The sequence below is a fragment of the Somniosus microcephalus genome, chromosome 19, assembly GCF_052327205.1.
Source record: "Somniosus microcephalus isolate GS21.2 chromosome 19, FLI_Smic_1.0, whole genome shotgun sequence".
In the NCBI taxonomy this organism is placed as follows: domain Eukaryota; kingdom Metazoa; phylum Chordata; class Chondrichthyes; order Squaliformes; family Somniosidae; genus Somniosus; species Somniosus microcephalus.
Genome location: NC_141005.1, coordinates 32,360,543 through 32,380,264, shown reverse-complemented (window position 1 = coordinate 32,380,264; position 19,722 = coordinate 32,360,543).

Here is a 19,722-nt window from a genome sequence, read left to right as displayed (position 1 = left end):
GTTTGGTTCTCTGGGTCTCTCTGTGTTTGGTGCTCTGGGTCTCTCTTTGTTTGTTGCTCTGGGTCTCTCTGTGTTTGGTGCTCTGGGTCTCTCTGTGTTTTGTGCTCTGGGTCTCACTGTGTTTGTAGCTCTGGGTCTCTCTGTGTTTGGTGCTCTGGGTCTCTGGGTGTTTGGTGCTCTGGGTCTCACTGTGTTTGGTGCTCTGGGTCTCTCTGTGTTTGGTGCTCTGGGTCTCACTGTGTTTGGTGCTCTGGGTCTCACTGTGTTTGGTACCCTGGATCTCAATTTGTTTGTTGCTCTGCGTCTCACTGTGTTTGGTGCTCTGGGTCTCACTGTATTTGATGCTCTGTGTCTCTCTGTATTTGATGCTCTGTGTCTCTCTGTGTTTGGTGCTCTGGTTCTCACTGTGTTTGGTGCTCTGGGTCTCACTGTTTTTGTTGCTCTGAATCTCTCTGTGTTTGGTGCTCTGGGTCTCACTGTGTTTGGTGCTCTGGGTCTCACTGTGTTTGGTGCTCTGGGTCTCACTGTGTTTGGTGCTCTGGTTCTCACTGTGTTTCGTGCTCTGGGTCTCTCTGTGTTTGATGCTCTGGGTCTCTGTGTTTGGTGCTCTGGGTCTCACTGTGTTTGGTGCTCTGGGTCTCGCTGTGTTTGGTGCTCTGGGTCTCACTGTGTTTGGTGCTCTGTGTCTCTCTGTGTTTGGTGCTCTGTGTCTCACTGTGTTTGGTGCTCTGTGTCTCTCTGTGTTTGGTGCTCTGGGTCTCACTGTGTTCGGTGCTCTGGGTCTCTCTGTGTTTGGTGCTCTAGGTCTCACTGTGTTTGGTGCTCTGGGTCTCACTGTGTTTGGTGCTCTGGGACTCTCTGTGTTTGGTGCTCTGGGTCTCTCTGTGTTTGGTGCTCCGGGTCTCTCTGTGTTTGGTGCTCTGGGTCTCACTGTGTTTGGTGCTCTGGGTCTGATTTTGTTTGGTGCTCTGGGTCTCTCTGTGTTTGGTGCTCTGGGTCTCACTGTGTTTGGTGCTCTGGGTCTCACTGTGTTTCGTGCTCTGGGTCTCTCTGTGTTTGTTGCTCCAAGTCTCTCTGTGTTTGATGCTCTGGGTCGCACTGTGTTTGGTGCTCTGGGTCTCACTGTGTTTGTTGCTCTGGGTTTCACTATGTTTGGTGCTCTGGGTCTCTCTGTGTTTGGTGCTCTGGGTCTCTCTGTGTTTGGTGCTCTGGGTCTCTCTGTGTTTGGTGCTCTGGGTCTCTCTGTGTTTGGTGCTCTGGGTCTCACTGTCTTTGGTGCTCTGATTCTTACTGTGTTTGATGCTCGGGTCTCACTGTGTTTGGTGCTCTGGGTCTCTCTGTGTTTGGTGGTCTGGGTCTCACTGTGTTTGGTGCTCTGTGTTTCTCTGTGTTTGGTGCTCTGGGTCTCACTGTGTTTGGTGCTCTGGGTCTCACTGTGTTTGGTGCTCTGTGTCTCTCTGTGTTTGGTGCTCTGGGTCTCACTGTGTTTGGTGCTCTGGGTCTCTCTGTGTTTGGTGCTCTGGGTCTCACTGTGTTTGGTGCTCTGGGTCTCTCTGTGTTTGGTGCTCTGGGTCTCACTGTGTTTGGTGCTCTGGGTCTCACTGTGTTTGGTGGTCTGGGTCTCTCTGTGTTTGGTGCTCTGGGTCTCTCTGTATTTGGTGCTCTGGGTCTCACTGTGTTTGGTGCACTGGGTCTCACTGTGTTTGGTGCTCTGTGTTTCTCTGTGTTTGGTGCTCTGGGTCTCACTGTGTTTGGTGCTCTGGGTCTCACTGTGTTTGGTGCTCTGTGTCTCTCTGTGTTTGGTGCTCTGGGTGTCACTGTGTTTGGTGCTCTTGGTCTCACTGTGTTTGGTGCTCTGGGTCTCTCTGTGTTTGGTGCTCTGGGTCTCTCTGTGTTTGGTGCTCTGGGTCTCACTGTGTTTGGTGCTCTGGGTCTCTGTGTTTGGTGCTCTGGGTCTCTCTGTGCTTGGTGCTCTGGGTCTCACTGTGTTTAGTGCTCTGTGTCTCACTGTGTTTGTTGCTCTGGGTCTCTCTGTGTTTGGTGCTCTGGGTCTCTCTGTGTTTGGTGCTCGGGGTCTCACTGTGTTTGGTGCTCTGGGTCTCACTGTGTTTGGTGCTCTGGGTCTCATTTTTTTTGGTGCTCTGGGTCTCACTGTGTTTGATGCTCTGGGTCTCACTGTGTTTGGTGCTCTGGGTCTCACTGTGTTTGGTGCTCTGGGTCTCTCTGTGTTTGGTGCTCTGGGTCTCACTGTGTTTGGTGCTCTGGGTCTCACTGTGTTTGGTGTTCTGGGTCTCTCTGTGTTTGATGCTCTGGGTCTCACTGTGTTTGGTGCTCTGGGTCTCACTGTGTTTGGTGCTCTGGGTCTCACTGTGTTTGGTGCTCTGGTTCTCAATGTGTTTGGTGCTCTGGTCTCATTTTGTTTGGTCCTCTGGGTCCATCTGTGTTTGGTGCTCTGGGTTACACTGTGTTTGGTGCTCTGGGTCTCTCTGTGTTTGGTGCTCTGGGTCTCTCTGTGTTTGGTGCTCTGGGTCTCACTGTGTTTGGTGCTCTGGGTATCTCTGTGTTTGGTGCTCTGGGTCTCTCTGTGTTTGGTGCTCTGGATCTCACTGTCTTTGGTGCTCTGGGTATCTCTGTGTTTGGTGCTCTGGGTCTCTCTGTGTTTGGTGCTCTGGATCTCACTGTCTTTGATGCTCTGGGTCGCACTGTGTTTGGTGCTCTGGGTCTCACTGTCTTTGGTGCTCTGAGTCTCACTGTGTTTGGTGCTCTGGGTCTCACTGTGTTTGGTGCTCTGGGTCTCAATGTGTTTGGTGGTCTGGGTCTCACTGTGTTTGGTGCTCTGTGTCTCTCTGTTTGGTGCTTTGGGTCTCACTGTGTTTGGTGCTCTGGGTCTCACTGTGTTTGGTGCTCTGGGTCTCTCTGTGTTTGGTGCTCTGGGTCTCTCTGTGTTTGGTGCTCTGGGTCTCACTGTCTTTGGTGCTCTGGGTCTCACTGTGTTTGGTGCTCTGTGTCTCACTGTGTTTCTTGCTCTGGCTCTCAATGTGTTTGGTGGTCTGGGTCTCACTGTGTTTGGTGCTCTGGGTCTCATTTTGTTTGGTCCTCTGGGTCCATCTGTGTTTGGTGCTCTGGTCTCTCTGTGTTTGGTGCTCTGAGTCTCACTGTGTTTGGTGCTCTGTGTCTCTCTGTGTTTGGTGCTCTGGGTCTCACTGTGTTTGGTGCTCTGGGTCTCACTGTTTTTGTTGCTCTGAGTCTCTCTGTGTTTGGTGCTCTGGGTCTCACAGTGTTTGGTGCTCTGGGTCTCTCTGTGTTTGGTGCTCTGGGCCTCTCTGTGTTTGGTGCTCTGGGTTTCACTGTGTTTGGTGCTCTGGGTCTCTCTGTGTTTGGTGCTCTGCGTCTCTCTGTCTTTGGTGCTCTGGGTCTCACTGTGTTTGGTGCTCTGGGTCTCTCTGTGTTTGGTGCTCTGGGTCTCTCTGTGATTGGTGCTCTGTGTCTCACTGTGTTTGGTGCTCTGGGTCTCACTGTGTTTGGTGCTCTGGGTCTCACTGTGTTTGGTGCTCTGTGTCTCTCTGTGTTTGGTGCTCTGGGTCTCACTGTGTTTGATGCTCTGTGTCTCTCTGTGTTTGGTGCTATGGGTCTCACTGTGTTTGGTGCTCTGAGTCTCACTGTGTTTGGTGCTCTGTGTCTCTCTGTGTTTGGTGCTCTGGGTCTCACTGTGTTTGGTGCTCTGGGTCTCCCTGTGTTTGGTGCTATGTGTCTCTCTGTGTTTGGTACTCTGGGTCTCACTGTGTTTGGTGCTCTGGGTCTCTGTGTTTCATGCTCTGGGTCTCACTGTGTTTGGTGCTCTGGGTCTCACTGGGTTTGGTGGTCTGGGTCTCTCTGTGTTTGGTGCTCTGGGTCTCTCTGTATTTGGCGCTATGGGTCTCACTGTGTTTGGTGCTCTGGGTCTCACTGTGTTTGGTGCTCTGGGTCTCACTGTGTTTGGTGCTCTGGGTCTCATTATGTTTGGTGCTCTGGGTCTCTCTGTGTTTGGTGCTCTGTGTCTCACTGTGTTTGGTGCTCTGGGTCTCACTGTGTTTGGTGCTCTGGGTCTCACTGTGTTTGGTGCTCTGTATCTCTCTGTGTTTGTTGCTCCGAGTGTCTCTGTGTTTGATGCTCTGGGTCGCAATGTGTTTGGTGCTCTGGGTCTCTCTGTGTTTGGTGCTCTGGGTCTCACTGTGTTTGGTGCTCTGGGTCTCACTGTGATTGGTGCTCTGGGTTTCACTGTGTTTGGTGCTCTGGGTCTCTTGAGTTTGGTGCTCTGCGTTCTCTCTGTGTTTTGTGCTCTGGGTCGCACTGTGTTTGGTGCTCTGGGTCTCTCTGTGTTTGGTGCTCTGGGTCTCTCTGTGTTTGGTGCTCTGTGTCTCACTGTCTTTGGTGCTCTGAGTCTCACTGTGTTTCGTCCTCTGGGTCTCACTGTGTTTGGTGCTCTGGGTCTCTCTCTGTTTGATGCTCTGGGTCTCACTGTGTTTGGTTCTCTGGGTCTCTCTGTGTTTGGTGCTCTGGGTCTCTCTTTGTTTGTTGCTCTGGGTCTCTCTGTGTTTGGTGCTCTGGGTCTCTCTGTGTTTTGTGCTCTGGGTCTCACTGTGTTTGTAGCTCTGGGTCTCTCTGTGTTTGGTGCTCTGGGTCTCTGGGTGTTTGGTGCTCTGGGTCTCACTGTGTTTGGTGCTCTGGGTCTCTCTGTGTTTGGTGCTCTGGGTCTCACTGTGTTTGGTGCTCTGGGTCTCACTGTGTTTGGTACCCTGGATCTCAATTTGTTTGTTGCTCTGCGTCTCACTGTGTTTGGTGCTCTGGGTCTCACTGTATTTGATGCTCTGTGTCTCTCTGTATTTGATGCTCTGTGTCTCTCTGTGTTTGGTGCTCTGGTTCTCACTGTGTTTGGTGCTCTGGGTCTCACTGTTTTTGTTGCTCTGAATCTCTCTGTGTTTGGTGCTCTGGGTCTCACTGTGTTTGGTGCTCTGGGTCTCACTGTGTTTGGTGCTCTGGGTCTCACTGTGTTTGGTGCTCTGGTTCTCACTGTGTTTGGTGCTCTGGGTCTCTCTGTGTTTGATGCTCTGGGTCTCTGTGTTTGGTGCTCTGGGTCTCACTGTGTTTGGTGCTCTGGGTCTCGCTGTGTTTGGTGCTCTGGGTCTCACTGTGTTTGGTGCTCTGTGTCTCTCTGTGTTTGGTGCTCTGTGTCTCACTGTGTTTGGTGCTCTGTGTCTCTCTGTGTTTGGTGCTCTGGGTCTCACTGTGTTCGGTGCTCTGGGTCTCTCTGTGTTTGGTGCTCTGGGTCTCACTGTGTTTGGTGCTCTGGGTCTCACTGTGTTTGGTGCTCTGGGACTCTCTGTGTTTGGTGCTCTGGGTCTCTCTGTGTTTGGTGCTCCGGGTCTCTCTGTGTTTGGTGCTCTGGGTCTCACTGTGTTTGGTGCTCTGGGTCTGATTTTGTTTGGTGCTCTGGGTCTCTCTGTGTTTGGTGCTCTGGGTCTCACTGTGTTTGGTGCTCTGGGTCTCACTGTGTTTCGTGCTCTGGGTCTCTCTGTGTTTGTTGCTCCGAGTCTCTCTGTGTTTGATGCTCTGGGTCGCACTGTGTTTGTTGCTCTGGGTTTCACTATGTTTGGTGCTCTGGGTCTCTCTGTGTTTGGTGCTCTGGGTCTCTCTGTGTTTGGTGCTCTGGGTCTCTCTGTGTTTGGTGCTCTGGGTCTCTCTGTGTTTGGTGCTCTGGGTCTCACTGTCTTTGGTGCTCTGATTCTTACTGTGTTTGATGCTCGGGTCTCACTGTGTTTGGTGCTCTGGGTCTCTCTGTGTTTGGTGGTCTGGGTCTCACTGTGTTTGGTGCTCTGTGTTTCTCTGTGTTTGGTGCTCTGGGTCTCACTGTGTTTGGTGCTCTGGGTCTCACTGTGTTTGGTGCTCTGTGTCTCTCTGTGTTTGGTGCTCTGGGTCTCACTGTGTTTGGTGCTCTGGGTCTCTCTGTGTTTGGTGCTCTGGGTCTCACTGTGTTTGGTGCTCTGGGTCTCTCTGTGTTTGGTGCTCTGGGTCTCACTGTGTTTGGTGCTCTGGGTCTCACTGTGTTTGGTGGTCTGGGTCTCTCTGTGTTTGGTGCTCTGGGTCTCTCTGTATTTGGTGCTCTGGGTCTCACTGTGTTTGGTGCACTGGGTCTCACTGTGTTTGGTGCTCTGTGTTTCTCTGTGTTTGGTGCTCTGGGTCTCACTGTGTTTGGTGCTCTGGGTCTCACTGTGTTTGGTGCTCTGTGTCTCTCTGTGTTTGGTGCTCTGGGTGTCACTGTGTTTGGTGCTCTTGGTCTCACTGTGTTTGGTGCTCTGGGTCTCTCTGTGTTTGGTGCTCTGGGTCTCTCTGTGTTTGGTGCTCTGGGTCTCACTGTGTTTGGTGCTCTGGGTCTCTGTGTTTGGTGCTCTGGGTCTCTCTGTGTTTGGTGCTCTGGGTCTCACTGTGTTTAGTGCTCTGTGTCTCACTGTGTTTGTTGCTCTGGGTCTCTCTGTGTTTGGTGCTCTGGGTCTCTCTGTGTTTGGTGCTCGGGGTCTCACTGTGTTTGGTGCTCTGGGTCTCACTGTGTTTGGTGCTCTGGGTCTCATTTTTTTTGGTGCTCTGTGTCTCACTGTGTTTGATGCTCTGGGTCTCACTGTGTTTGGTGCTCTGGGTCTCACTGTGTTTGGTGCTCTGGGTCTCTCTGTGTTTGGTGCTCTGGGTCTCACTGTGTTTGGTGCTCTGGGTCTCACTGTGTTTGGTGTTCTGGGTCTCTCTGTGTTTGATGCTCTGGGTCTCACTGTGTTTGGTGCTCTGGGTCTCTCTGTGTTTGGTGCTCTGTGTCTCACTGTGTTTGGTGCTCTGGGTCTCACTGTGTTTGGTGCTCTGGGTCTCACTGTGTTTGGTGCTCTGGTTCTCAATGTGTTTGGTGCTCTGGTCTCATTTTGTTTGGTCCTCTGGGTCCATCTGTGTTTGGTGCTCTGGGTTACACTGTGTTTGGTGCTCTGGGTCTCTCTGTGTTTGGTGCTCTGGGTCTCTCTGTGTTTGGTGCTCTGGGTCTCACTGTGTTTGGTGCTCTGGGTATCTCTGTGTTTGGTGCTCTGGGTCTCTCTGTGTTTGGTGCTCTGGATCTCACTGTCTTTGGTGCTCTGGGTATCTCTGTGTTTGGTGCTCTGGGTCTCTCTGTGTTTGGTGCTCTGGATCTCACTGTCTTTGATGCTCTGGGTCGCACTGTGTTTGGTGCTCTGGGTCTCACTGTGTTTGGTGCTCTGGGTCTCAATGTGTTTGGTGGTCTGGGTCTCACTGTGTTTGGTGCTCTGTGTCTCTCTGTTTGGTGCTTTGGGTCTCACTGTGTTTGGTGCTCTGGGTCTCACTGTGTTTGGTGCTCTGGGTCTCTCTGTGTTTGGTGCTCTGGGTCTCTCTGTGTTTGGTGCTCTGGGTCTCACTGTGTTTGGTGCTCTGGGTCTCACTGTGTTTGGTGCTCTGTGTCTCACTGTGTTTGTTGCTCTGGGTCTCAATGTGTTTGGTGGTCTGGGTCTCACTGTGTTTGGTGCTCTGTGTCTCTCTGTGTTTGGTGCTCTGGGTCTCACTGTGTTTGGTGCTCTGTGTCTCTCTGTGTTTGGTGCTCTGGGTCTCACTGTGTTTGGTGCTCTGGGTCTCTCTGTGTTTGTTGCTCTGAGTCTCACTGTGTTTGGTGCTCTGTGTCTCTCTGTGTTTGGTGCTCTGGGTCTCACTGTGTTTGGTGCTCTGGGTCCCACTGTGTTTGGTGCTCTGGGTCTCTCTGTTTTTGGTGCTCTGGGTCTCACTGTGTTTGGTGCTCTGGGTCTCACTGTGTTTGGTGGTCTGGGTCTCTCTGTGTTTGGTGCTCTGGGTCTCTCTGTATTTGGTGCTCTGGGTCTCACTGTGTTTGGTGCTCTGGGTCACACTGTGTTTGGTGCTCTGGGTCTCACTGTGTTTGGTGCTCTGGGTCTCACAGTGTTTGGTGCTCTGGGTCTCTCTGTGTTTGGTGCTCTGGGTCTCTCTGTGTTTGGTGCTCTGGGGCTCACTGTGTTTGGTGCTCTGGGTCTCACTGTGTTTGGTGCTCTGTGTCTCTCTGTGTTTGGTGCTCTGGGTCTCACTGTGTTTGATGCTCTGTGTCTCTCTGTGTTTGGTGCTATGGGTCTCACTGTGTTTGGTGCTCTGAGTCTCACTGTGTTTGGTGCTCTGTGTCTCTCTGTGTTTGGTGCTCTGGGTCTCTCTGTGTTTGGTGCTCTGGGTCTCTCTGTGATTGGTGCTCTGTGTCTCACTGTGTTTGGTGCTCTGGGTCTCACTGTGTTTGGTGCTCTGGGTCTCACTGTGTTTGGTGCTCTGTGTCTCTCTGTGTTTGGTGCTATGGGTCTCACTGTGTTTGGTGCTCTGAGTCTCACTGTGTTTGGTGCTCTGTGTCTCTCTGTGTTTGGTGCTCTGGGTCTCACTGTGTTTGGTGCTCTGGGTCTCCCTGTGTTTGGTGCTATGTGTCTCTCTGTGTTTGGTACTCTGGGTCTCACTGTGTTTGGTGCTCTGGGTCTCTGTGTTTCATGCTCTGGGTCTCACTGTGTTTGGTGCTCTGGGTCTCACTGGGTTTGGTGGTCTGGGTCTCTCTGTGTTTGGTGCTCTGGGTCTCTCTGTATTTGGCGCTATGGGTCTCACTGTGTTTGGTGCTCTGGGTCTCACTGTGTTTGGTGCTCTGGGTCTCACTGTGTTTGGTGCTCTGGGTCTCATTATGTTTGGTGCTCTGGGTCTCTCTGTGTTTGGTGCTCTGTGTCTCACTGTGTTTGGTGCTCTGGGTCTCACTGTGTTTGGTGCTCTGGGTCTCACTGTGTTTGGTGCTCTGTATCTCTCTGTGTTTGTTGCTCCGAGTGTCTCTGTGTTTGATGCTCTGGGTCGCAATGTGTTTGGTGCTCTGGGTCTCTCTGTGTTTGGTGCTCTGGGTCTCACTGTGTTTGGTGCTCTGGGTCTCACTGTGATTGGTGCTCTGGGTTTCACTGTGTTTGGTGCTCTGGGTCTCTTGAGTTTGGTGCTCTGCGTTCTCTCTGTGTTTTGTGCTCTGGGTCGCACTGTGTTTGGTGCTCTGGGTCTCTCTGTGTTTGGTGCTCTGGGTCTCTCTGTGTTTGGTGCTCTGTGTCTCACTGTCTTTGGTGCTCTGAGTCTCACTGTGTTTCGTCCTCTGGGTCTCACTGTGTTTGGTGCTCTGGGTCTCTCTCTGTTTGATGCTCTGGGTCTCACTGTGTTTGGTTCTCTGGGTCTCTCTGTGTTTGGTGCTCTGGGTCTCTCTTTGTTTGTTGCTCTGGGTCTCTCTGTGTTTGGTGCTCTGGGTCTCTCTGTGTTTTGTGCTCTGGGTCTCACTGTGTTTGTAGCTCTGGGTCTCTCTGTGTTTGGTGCTCTGGGTCTCTGGGTGTTTGGTGCTCTGGGTCTCACTGTGTTTGGTGCTCTGGGTCTCTCTGTGTTTGGTGCTCTGGGTCTCACTGTGTTTGGTGCTCTGGGTCTCACTGTGTTTGGTACCCTGGATCTCAATTTGTTTGTTGCTCTGCGTCTCACTGTGTTTGGTGCTCTGGGTCTCACTGTATTTGATGCTCTGTGTCTCTCTGTATTTGATGCTCTGTGTCTCTCTGTGTTTGGTGCTCTGGTTCTCACTGTGTTTGGTGCTCTGGGTCTCACTGTTTTTGTTGCTCTGAATCTCTCTGTGTTTGGTGCTCTGGGTCTCACTGTGTTTGGTGCTCTGGGTCTCACTGTGTTTGGTGCTCTGGGTCTCACTGTGTTTGGTGCTCTGGTTCTCACTGTGTTTGGTGCTCTGGGTCTCTCTGTGTTTGATGCTCTGGGTCTCTGTGTTTGGTGCTCTGGGTCTCACTGTGTTTGGTGCTCTGGGTCTCGCTGTGTTTGGTGCTCTGGGTCTCACTGTGTTTGGTGCTCTGTGTCTCTCTGTGTTTGGTGCTCTGTGTCTCACTGTGTTTGGTGCTCTGTGTCTCTCTGTGTTTGGTGCTCTGGGTCTCACTGTGTTCGGTGCTCTGGGTCTCTCTGTGTTTGGTGCTCTGGGTCTCACTGTGTTTGGTGCTCTGGGTCTCACTGTGTTTGGTGCTCTGGGACTCTCTGTGTTTGGTGCTCTGGGTCTCTCTGTGTTTGGTGCTCCGGGTCTCTCTGTGTTTGGTGCTCTGGGTCTCACTGTGTTTGGTGCTCTGGGTCTGATTTTGTTTGGTGCTCTGGGTCTCTCTGTGTTTGGTGCTCTGGGTCTCACTGTGTTTGGTGCTCTGGGTCTCACTGTGTTTCGTGCTCTGGGTCTCTCTGTGTTTGTTGCTCCGAGTCTCTCTGTGTTTGATGCTCTGGGTCGCACTGTGTTTGGTGCTCTGGGTCTCACTGTGTTTGTTGCTCTGGGTTTCACTATGTTTGGTGCTCTGGGTCTCTCTGTGTTTGGTGCTCTGGGTCTCTCTGTGTTTGGTGCTCTGGGTCTCTCTGTGTTTGGTGCTCTGGGTCTCTCTGTGTTTGGTGCTCTGGGTCTCACTGTCTTTGGTGCTCTGATTCTTACTGTGTTTGATGCTCGGGTCTCACTGTGTTTGGTGCTCTGGGTCTCTCTGTGTTTGGTGGTCTGGGTCTCACTGTGTTTGGTGCTCTGTGTTTCTCTGTGTTTGGTGCTCTGGGTCTCACTGTGTTTGGTGCTCTGGGTCTCACTGTGTTTGGTGCTCTGTGTCTCTCTGTGTTTGGTGCTCTGGGTCTCACTGTGTTTGGTGCTCTGGGTCTCTCTGTGTTTGGTGCTCTGGGTCTCACTGTGTTTGGTGCTCTGGGTCTCTCTGTGTTTGGTGCTCTGGGTCTCACTGTGTTTGGTGCTCTGGGTCTCACTGTGTTTGGTGGTCTGGGTCTCTCTGTGTTTGGTGCTCTGGGTCTCTCTGTATTTGGTGCTCTGGGTCTCACTGTGTTTGGTGCACTGGGTCTCACTGTGTTTGGTGCTCTGTGTTTCTCTGTGTTTGGTGCTCTGGGTCTCACTGTGTTTGGTGCTCTGGGTCTCACTGTGTTTGGTGCTCTGTGTCTCTCTGTGTTTGGTGCTCTGGGTGTCACTGTGTTTGGTGCTCTTGGTCTCACTGTGTTTGGTGCTCTGGGTCTCTCTGTGTTTGGTGCTCTGGGTCTCTCTGTGTTTGGTGCTCTGGGTCTCACTGTGTTTGGTGCTCTGGGTCTCTGTGTTTGGTGCTCTGGGTCTCTCTGTGTTTGGTGCTCTGGGTCTCACTGTGTTTAGTGCTCTGTGTCTCACTGTGTTTGTTGCTCTGGGTCTCTCTGTGTTTGGTGCTCTGGGTCTCTCTGTGTTTGGTGCTCGGGGTCTCACTGTGTTTGGTGCTCTGGGTCTCACTGTGTTTGGTGCTCTGGGTCTCATTTTTTTTGGTGCTCTGTGTCTCACTGTGTTTGATGCTCTGGGTCTCACTGTGTTTGGTGCTCTGGGTCTCACTGTGTTTGGTGCTCTGGGTCTCTCTGTGTTTGGTGCTCTGGGTCTCACTGTGTTTGGTGCTCTGGGTCTCACTGTGTTTGGTGTTCTGGGTCTCTCTGTGTTTGATGCTCTGGGTCTCACTGTGTTTGGTGCTCTGGGTCTCTCTGTGTTTGGTGCTCTGTGTCTCACTGTGTTTGGTGCTCTGGGTCTCACTGTGTTTGGTGCTCTGGGTCTCACTGTGTTTGGTGCTCTGGTTCTCAATGTGTTTGGTGCTCTGGTCTCATTTTGTTTGGTCCTCTGGGTCCATCTGTGTTTGGTGCTCTGGGTTACACTGTGTTTGGTGCTCTGGGTCTCTCTGTGTTTGGTGCTCTGGGTCTCTCTGTGTTTGGTGCTCTGGGTCTCACTGTGTTTGGTGCTCTGGGTATCTCTGTGTTTGGTGCTCTGGGTCTCTCTGTGTTTGGTGCTCTGGATCTCACTGTCTTTGGTGCTCTGGGTATCTCTGTGTTTGGTGCTCTGGGTCTCTCTGTGTTTGGTGCTCTGGATCTCACTGTCTTTGATGCTCTGGGTCGCACTGTGTTTGGTGCTCTGGGTCTCACTGTGTTTGGTGCTCTGGGTCTCAATGTGTTTGGTGGTCTGGGTCTCACTGTGTTTGGTGCTCTGTGTCTCTCTGTTTGGTGCTTTGGGTCTCACTGTGTTTGGTGCTCTGGGTCTCACTGTGTTTGGTGCTCTGGGTCTCTCTGTGTTTGGTGCTCTGGGTCTCTCTGTGTTTGGTGCTCTGGGTCTCACTGTCTTTGGTGCTCTGGGTCTCACTGTGTTTGGTGCTCTGTGTCTCACTGTGTTTGTTGCTCTGGGTCTCAATGTGTTTGGTGGTCTGGGTCTCACTGTGTTTGGTGCTCTGTGTCTCTCTGTGTTTGGTGCTCTGGGTCTCACTGTGTTTGGTGCTCTGTGTCTCTCTGTGTTTGGTGCTCTGGGTCTCACTGTGTTTGGTGCTCTGGGTCTCTCTGTGTTTGTTGCTCTGAGTCTCACTGTGTTTGGTGCTCTGTGTCTCTCTGTGTTTGGTGCTCTGGGTCTCACTGTTTGGTGCTCTGGGTCCCACTGTGTTTGGTGCTCTGGGTCTCTCTGTTTTTGGTGCTCTGGGTCTCACTGTGTTTGGTGCTCTGGGTCTCACTGTGTTTGGTGGTCTGGGTCTCTCTGTGTTTGGTGCTCTGGGTCTCTCTGTATTTGGTGCTCTGGGTCTCACTGTGTTTGGTGCTCTGGGTCACACTGTGTTTGGTGCTCTGGGTCTCACTGTGTTTGGTGCTCTGGGTCTCACAGTGTTTGGTGCTCTGGGTCTCTCTGTGTTTGGTGCTCTGGGTCTCTCTGTGTTTGGTGCTCTGGGGCTCACTGTGTTTGGTGCTTTGGGTCTCACTGTGTTTGGTGCTCTGGGTCTCACTGTGTTTGGTGCTCTGGGTCTCATTTTTTATGGTGCTCTGGGTCTCACTGTGTTTGATGCTCTGGGTCTCACTGTGTTTGGTGCTCTGGGTCTCTCTGTGTTTGGTGCTCTGTGTCTCACTGTGTTTGGTGCTCTGGCTCTCACTGTGTTTGGTGGTCTGGGTCTCACTGTGTTTGGTGCTCTGTGTCTCTCTGTGTTTGGTGCTCTGGGTCTCACTGTGTTTGGTGCTCTGTGTCTCTCTGTGTTTGGTGCTCTGGGTCTCACTGTGTTTGGTTCTCTGGGTCTCTCTGTGTTTGTTGCTCTGAGTCTCACTGTGTTTGGTGCTCTGTGTCTCTCTGTGTTTGGTGCTCTGGGTCTCACTGTGTTTGGTGCTCTGGGTCTCTCTGTGTTTGGTGCTCTGGGTCTCTCTGTGTTTGGTGCTCTGGGTCTCACTGTGTTTGGTGCTCTGGGTCTCTCTGTGTTTGGTGCTCTGGGTCTCTCTGTGTTTGGTGCTCTGGGTCTCACTGTCTTTGGTGCTCTGAGTCTCACTGTGTTTGGTGCTCTGGGTCTCTCTGTGTTTGCTCTGAGTCTCACTGTGTTTGGTGCTCTGTGTCTCTCTGTGTTTGGTGCTCTGGGTCTCACTGTGTTTGGTGCTCTGGGTCTCACTGTGTTTGGTGCTCTGGGTCTCATTTTGTTTGGTGCTCTGGGTCTCTCTGTGTTTGGTGCTCTGGGTCTCACTGTGTTTGGTGCTCTGGGTCTCGCTGTGTTTGTTGCTCTGGGTCTCTCTGTGCTTGTTGCTCTGAGTTTCTCTGTGTTTGGTGCTCGGGGTCTCACTGTGTTTGGTGCTCTGGGTCTCATTTTGTATTGGTCCTCTGGGTCTCTCTGTGTTTGGTGCTCTGGTTCTCACTGTGTTTGGTGCTCTGGGTCTCACTGTGTTTGGTGCTCTGGGTCACTCTGTGTTTGGTGCTCTGGGTCTCACTGTGTTTGGTGCTCTGGGTCTGTCTGTGTTTGTTGCTCCGAGTCTCTCTGTGTTTGATGCTGGGGGGTGCACTGTGTTTGGTGCTCTGTGTCACTCTGTGTTTGGTGCTCTCGGTTTCACTGTGTTTGGTGCTCTGGGTCTCTCTGTGTTTGTTACTCTGAGTCTCACTGTGCTTTGTGCTCTGGGTCTCTCTGTGTTTGGTGCTCTGGGTCTCTCTGTATTTGGTGCTCTGGGTCTCCCTGTGTTTGGTGCTCTGGGTCTCACTGTGTTTGGTGGTCTGGGTCTCTCTGTGTTTGGTGCTCTGGATCTCTCTGTATTTGGTGCTCTGGGTCTCACTGTGTTTGGTGCTCTGGGTCTCACTGTGTTTGGTGCTCTGGGTCTCACTGTGTTTGTTGCTCTGGGTCTCACTGTGTTTGGTGCTCTGGGTCTCACTGTGTTTGGTGGTCTGGGTCTCTCTGTGTTTGGTGCTCTGGGTCTCACTGTGTTTGGTGCTCTGGGTCTCTCTGTGTTTGGTGCTCTGGGTCTCACTGTGTTTGGTGCTCTGGGTCTCACTGTGTTTGGTGCTCTGGGTCTCATTTTTTTTGGTGCACTGAGTCTCACTGTGTTTGATGCTCTGGGTCTCACTGTGTTTCGTGCTCTGGGTCTCACTGTGTCTGGTGCTCTGGGTCTCTCTGTGTTTGGTGCTCTGGGTCTCACTGTGTTTGGTGCTCTGGGTCTCACTGTGTTTGGTGTTCTGTGTCTCTCTGTGTTTCATGCTCTGGGTCTCACTGTGTTTGGTGCTCTGTGTCTCTCTGTGTTTGGTGCTCGGGGTCTCACTGTGTTTAGTGCTCTGGGTCTCACTGTGTTTGGTGCTCTGGTTCTCACTGTGTTTGGTGCTCTGTGTCTCACTGTGTTTGGTGCTCTGGGTCACTCTGTGTTTGTTGCTCTGGGTCTCACTGTGTTTGGTGCTCTGGGTCTCTCTGTGTTTGTTGCTCCGAGTCTCTCTGTGTTTGATGCTGTGGGTCGCACTGTGTTTGGTGCTCTGTGTCACTCTGTGTTTGGTGCTCTGGGTTTCACTGTGTTTGGTGCTCTGGGTCTCTCTGTGTTTGGTGCTCTGGGTCTCTCTGTGTTTGGTGCTCTGGGTCTCACTGTGTTTGGTGCTCTGGGTCTCTCTGTGTTTGGTGCTCTGGGTCTCTCTGTGTTTGGTGCTCTGGGTCTCACTGTCTTTGGTGCTCTGAGTCTCACTGTGTTTGGTGCTCTGGGTCTCTCTGTGTTTGTTACTCTGAGTCTCACTGTCTTTTGTGCTCTGGGTCTCTCTGTGTTTGGTGCTCTGGGTCTCTCTGTATTTGGTGCTCTGGGTCTCACTGTGTTTGGTGCTCTGGGTCTCACTGTGTTTGGTGGTCTGGGTCTCTCTGTGTTTGGTGCTCTGGGTCTCTCTGTATTTGGTGCTCTGGGTCTCACTGTGTTTGGTGCTCTGGGTCTCACTGTGTTTGGTGCTCTGGGTCTCACTGTGTTTGGTGCTTTCGGTCTCACTGTGTTTGGTGCTCTGGGCCTCTCTGTGTTTGGTGCTCTGGGTCTCACTGTGTTTGGTGCTCTGGGTCTCACTGTGTTTGGTGGTCTGAGTCTCTCTGTGTTTGGTGCTCTGGGTCTCTCTGTGTTTGGTGCTCTGGGTCTCACTGTGTTTGGTGCTCTGGGTCTCACTGTGTTTGGTGCTTTCGGTCTCACTGTGTTTGATGCTTTCGGTCTCACTGTGTTTGGTGCTCTGGGTCTCACTGTGTTTGGTGCTCTGGGTCTCATTTTGTTTGGTGCTCTGGGTCTCACTGTGTTTGGTTCTCTGGGTCTCACTGTGTTTGGTGCTCTGGGTCTCACTGTGTTTGGTGCTCTGGGTCTCACTGTGATTGGTGCTCTGGGTCTCACTGTGATTGGTGCTCTGGGTTTCACTGTGTTTGGTGCTCTGGGTCTCTCTGTGTTTGGTGCTCTGGGTCTCACTGTGTTTGGTGCTCTGGGTCACTCTGTGTTTGGTGCTCTGGGTCTCACTGTGTTTGGTGCTCTGGGTCTGTCTGTGTTTGTTGCTCCGAGTCTCTCTGTGTTTGATGCTGGGGGGTGCACTGTGTTTGGTGCTCTGTGTCACTCTGTGTTTGGTGCTCTCGGTTTCACTGTGTTTGGTGCTCTGGGTCTCTCTGTGTTTGTTACTCTGAGTCTCACTGTGCTTTGTGCTCTGGGTCTCTCTGTGTTTGGTGCTCTGGGTCTCTCTGTATTTGGTGCTCTGGGTCTCCCTGTGTTTGGTGCTCTGGGTCTCACTGTGTTTGGTGGTCTGGGTCTCTCTGTGTTTGGTGCTCTGGATCTCTCTGTATTTGGTGCTCTGGGTCTCACTGTGTTTGGTGCTCTGGGTCTCACTGTGTTTGGTGCTCTGGGTCTCACTGTGTTTGTTGCTCTGGGTCTCACTGTGTTTGGTGCTCTGGGTCTCACTGTGTTTGGTGGTCTGGGTCTCTCTGTGTTTGGTGCTCTGGGTCTCACTGTGTTTGGTGCTCTGGGTCTCTCTGTGTTTGGTGCTCTGGGTCTCACTGTGTTTGGTGCTCTGGGTCTCACTGTGTTTGGTGCTCTGGGTCTCATTTTTTTTGGTGCACTGAGTCTCACTGTGTTTGATGCTCTGGGTCTCACTGTGTTTCGTGCTCTGGGTCTCACTGTGTCTGGTGCTCTGGGTCTCTCTGTGTTTGGTGCTCTGGGTCTCACTGTGTTTGGTGCTCTGGGTCTCACTGTGTTTGGTGTTCTGTGTCTCTCTGTGTTTCATGCTCTGGGTCTCACTGTGTTTGGTGCTCTGTGTCTCTCTGTGTTTGGTGCTCGGGGTCTCACTGTGTTTAGTGCTCTGGGTCTCACTGTGTTTGGTGCTCTGGTTCTCACTGTGTTTGGTGCTCTGGGTCTCACTGTGTTTGGTGCTCTGGGTCACTCTGTGTTTGTTGCTCTGGGTCTCACTGTGTTTGGTGCTCTGGGTCTCTCTGTGTTTGTTGCTCCAAGTCTCTCTGTGTTTGATGCTGTGGGTCGCACTGTGTTTGGTGCTCTGTGTCACTCTGTGTTTGGTGCTCTGGGTTTCACTGTGTTTGGTGCTCTGGGTCTCTCTGTGTTTGGTGCTCTGGGTCTCTCTGTGTTTGGTGCTCTGGGTCTCACTGTGTTTGGTGCTCTGGGTCTCTCTGTGTTTGGTGCTCTGGGTCTCTCTGTGTTTGGTGCTCTGGGTCTCACTGTCTTTGGTGCTCTGAGTCTCACTGTGTTTGGTGCTCTGGGTCTCTCTGTGTTTGTTACTCTGAGTCTCACTGTGTTTTGTGCTCTGGGTCTCGCTGTGTTTGGTGCTCTGGGTCTCACTGTGTTTGGTGCTCTGGGTCTCACTGTCTTTGGTGCTCTGAGTCTCACTGTGTTTGGTGCTCTGGGTCTCTCTGTGTTTGTTACTCTGAGTCTCACTGTGTTTTGTGCTCTGGGTCTCTCTGTATTTGGTGCTCTGGGTCTCACTGTGTTTGGTGCTCTGGGTCTCACTGTGTTTGGTGGTCTGGGTCTCTCTGTGTTTGGTGCTCTGGGTCTCTCTGTATTTGGTGCTCTGGGTCTCACTGTGTTTGGTGCTCTGGGTCTCACTGTGTTTGGTGCTCTGGTTCTCACTGTGTTTGGTGCTTTCGGTCTCACTGTGTTTGGTGCTCTGGGCCTCTCTGTGTTTGGTGCTCTGGGTTTCACTGTGTTTGGTGCTCTGGGTCTCTCTGTGTTTGTTACTCTGAGTCTCACTGTGCTTTGTGCTCTGGGTCTCTCTGTGTTTGGTGCTCTGGGTCTCTCTGTATTTGGTGCTCTGGGTCTCCCTGTGTTTGGTGCTCTGGGTCTCACTGTGTTTGGTGCTCTGGGTCTCCCTGTGTTTGGTGCTCTGGGTCTCACTGTGTTTGGTGGTCTGGGTCTCTCTGTGTTTGGTGCTCTGGATCTCTCTGTATTTGGTGCTCTGGGTCTCACTGTGTTTGGTGCTCTGGGTCTCACTGTGTTTGGTGCTCTGGGTCTCACTGTGTTTGTTGCTCTGGGTCTCACTGTGTTTGGTGCTCTGGGTCTCACTGTGTTTGGTGGTCTGGGTCTCTCTGTGTTTGGTGCTCTGGGTCTCACTGTGTTTGGTGCTCTGGGTCTCTCTGTGTTTGGTGCTCTGGGTCTCACTGTGTTTGGTGCTCTGGGTCTCACTGTGTTTGGTGCTCTGGGTCTCATTTTTTTTGGTGCACTGAGTCTCACTGTGTTTGATGCTCTGGGTCTCACTGTGTTTCGTGCTCTGGGTCTCACTGTGTCTGGTGCTCTGGGTCTCTCTGTGTTTGGTGCTCTGGGTCTCACTGTGTTTGGTGCTCTGGGTCTCACTGTGTTTGGTGCTCTGGTTCTCACTGTGTTTGGTGCTCTGTGTCTCACTGTGTTTGGTGCTCTGGGTCACTCTGTGTTTGTTGCTCTGGGTCTCACTGTGTTTGGTGCTCTGGGTCTCTCTGTGTTTGTTGCTCCGAGTCTCTCTGTGTTTGATGCTGTGGGTCGCACTGTGTTTGGTGCTCTGTGTCACTCTGTGTTTGGTGCTCTGGGTTTCACTGTGTTTGGTGCTCTGGGTCTCTCTGTGTTTGGTGCTCTGGGTCTCTCTGTGTTTGGTGCTCTGGGTCTCACTGTGTTTGGTGCTCTGGGTCTCTCTGTGTTTGGTGCTCTGGGTCTCTCTGTGTTTGGTGCTCTGGGTCTCACTGTCTTTGGTGCTCTGAGTCTCACTGTGTTTGGTGCTCTGGGTCTCTCTGTGTTTGTTACTCTGAGTCTCACTGTCTTTTGTGCTCTGGGTCTCTCTGTGTTTGGTGCTCTGGGTCTCTCTGTATTTGGTGCTCTGGGTCTCACTGTGTTTGGTGCTCTGGGTCTCACTGTGTTTGGTGGTCTGGGTCTCTCTGTGTTTGGTGCTCTGGGTCTCTCTGTATTTGGTGCTCTGGGTCTCACTGTGTTTGGTGCTCTGGGTCTCACTGTGTTTGGTGCTCTGGGTCTCACTGTGTTTGGTGCTTTCGGTCTCACTGTGTTTGGTGCTCTGGGCCTCTCTGTGTTTGGTGCTCTGGGTCTCACTGTGTTTGGTGCTCTGGGTCTCACTGTGTTTGGTGGTCTGAGTCTCTCTGTGTTTGGTGCTCTGGGTCTCTCTGTGTTTGGTGCTCTGGGTCTCACTGTGTTTGGTGCTCTGGGTCTCACTGTGTTTGGTGCTTTCGGTCTCACTGTGTTTGATGCTTTCGGTCTCACTGTGTTTGGTGCTCTGGGTCTCACTGTGTTTGGTGCTCTGGGTCTCATTTTGTTTGGTGCTCTGGGTCTCACTGTGTTTGGTTCTCTGGGTCTCACTGTGTTTGGTGCTCTGGGTCTCACTGTGTTTGGTGCTCTGGGTCTCACTGTGATTGGTGCTCTGGGTCTCACTGTGATTGGTGCTCTGGGTTTCACTGTGTTTGGTGCTCTGGGTCTCTCTGTGTTTGGTGCTCTGGGTCTCACTGTGTTTGGTGCTCTGGGTCACTCTGTGTTTGGTGCTCTGGGTCTCACTGTGTTTGGTGCTCTGGGTCTGTCTGTGTTTGTTGCTCCGAGTCTCTCTGTGTTTGATGCTGGGGGGTGCACTGTGTTTGGTGCTCTGTGTCACTCTGTGTTTGGTGCTCTCGGTTTCACTGTGTTTGGTGCTCTGGGTCTCTCTGTGTTTGTTACTCTGAGTCTCACTGTGCTTTGTGCTCTGGGTCTCTCTGTGTTTGGTGCTCTGGGTCTCTCTGTATTTGGTGCTCTGGGTCTCCCTGTGTTTGGTGCTCTGGGTCTCACTGTGTTTGGTGGTCTGGGTCTCTCTGTGTTTGGTGCTCTGGATCTCTCTGTATTTGGTGCTCTGGGTCTCACTGTGTTGGGTGCTCTGGGTCTCACTGTGTTTGGTGCTCTGGGTCTCACTGTGTT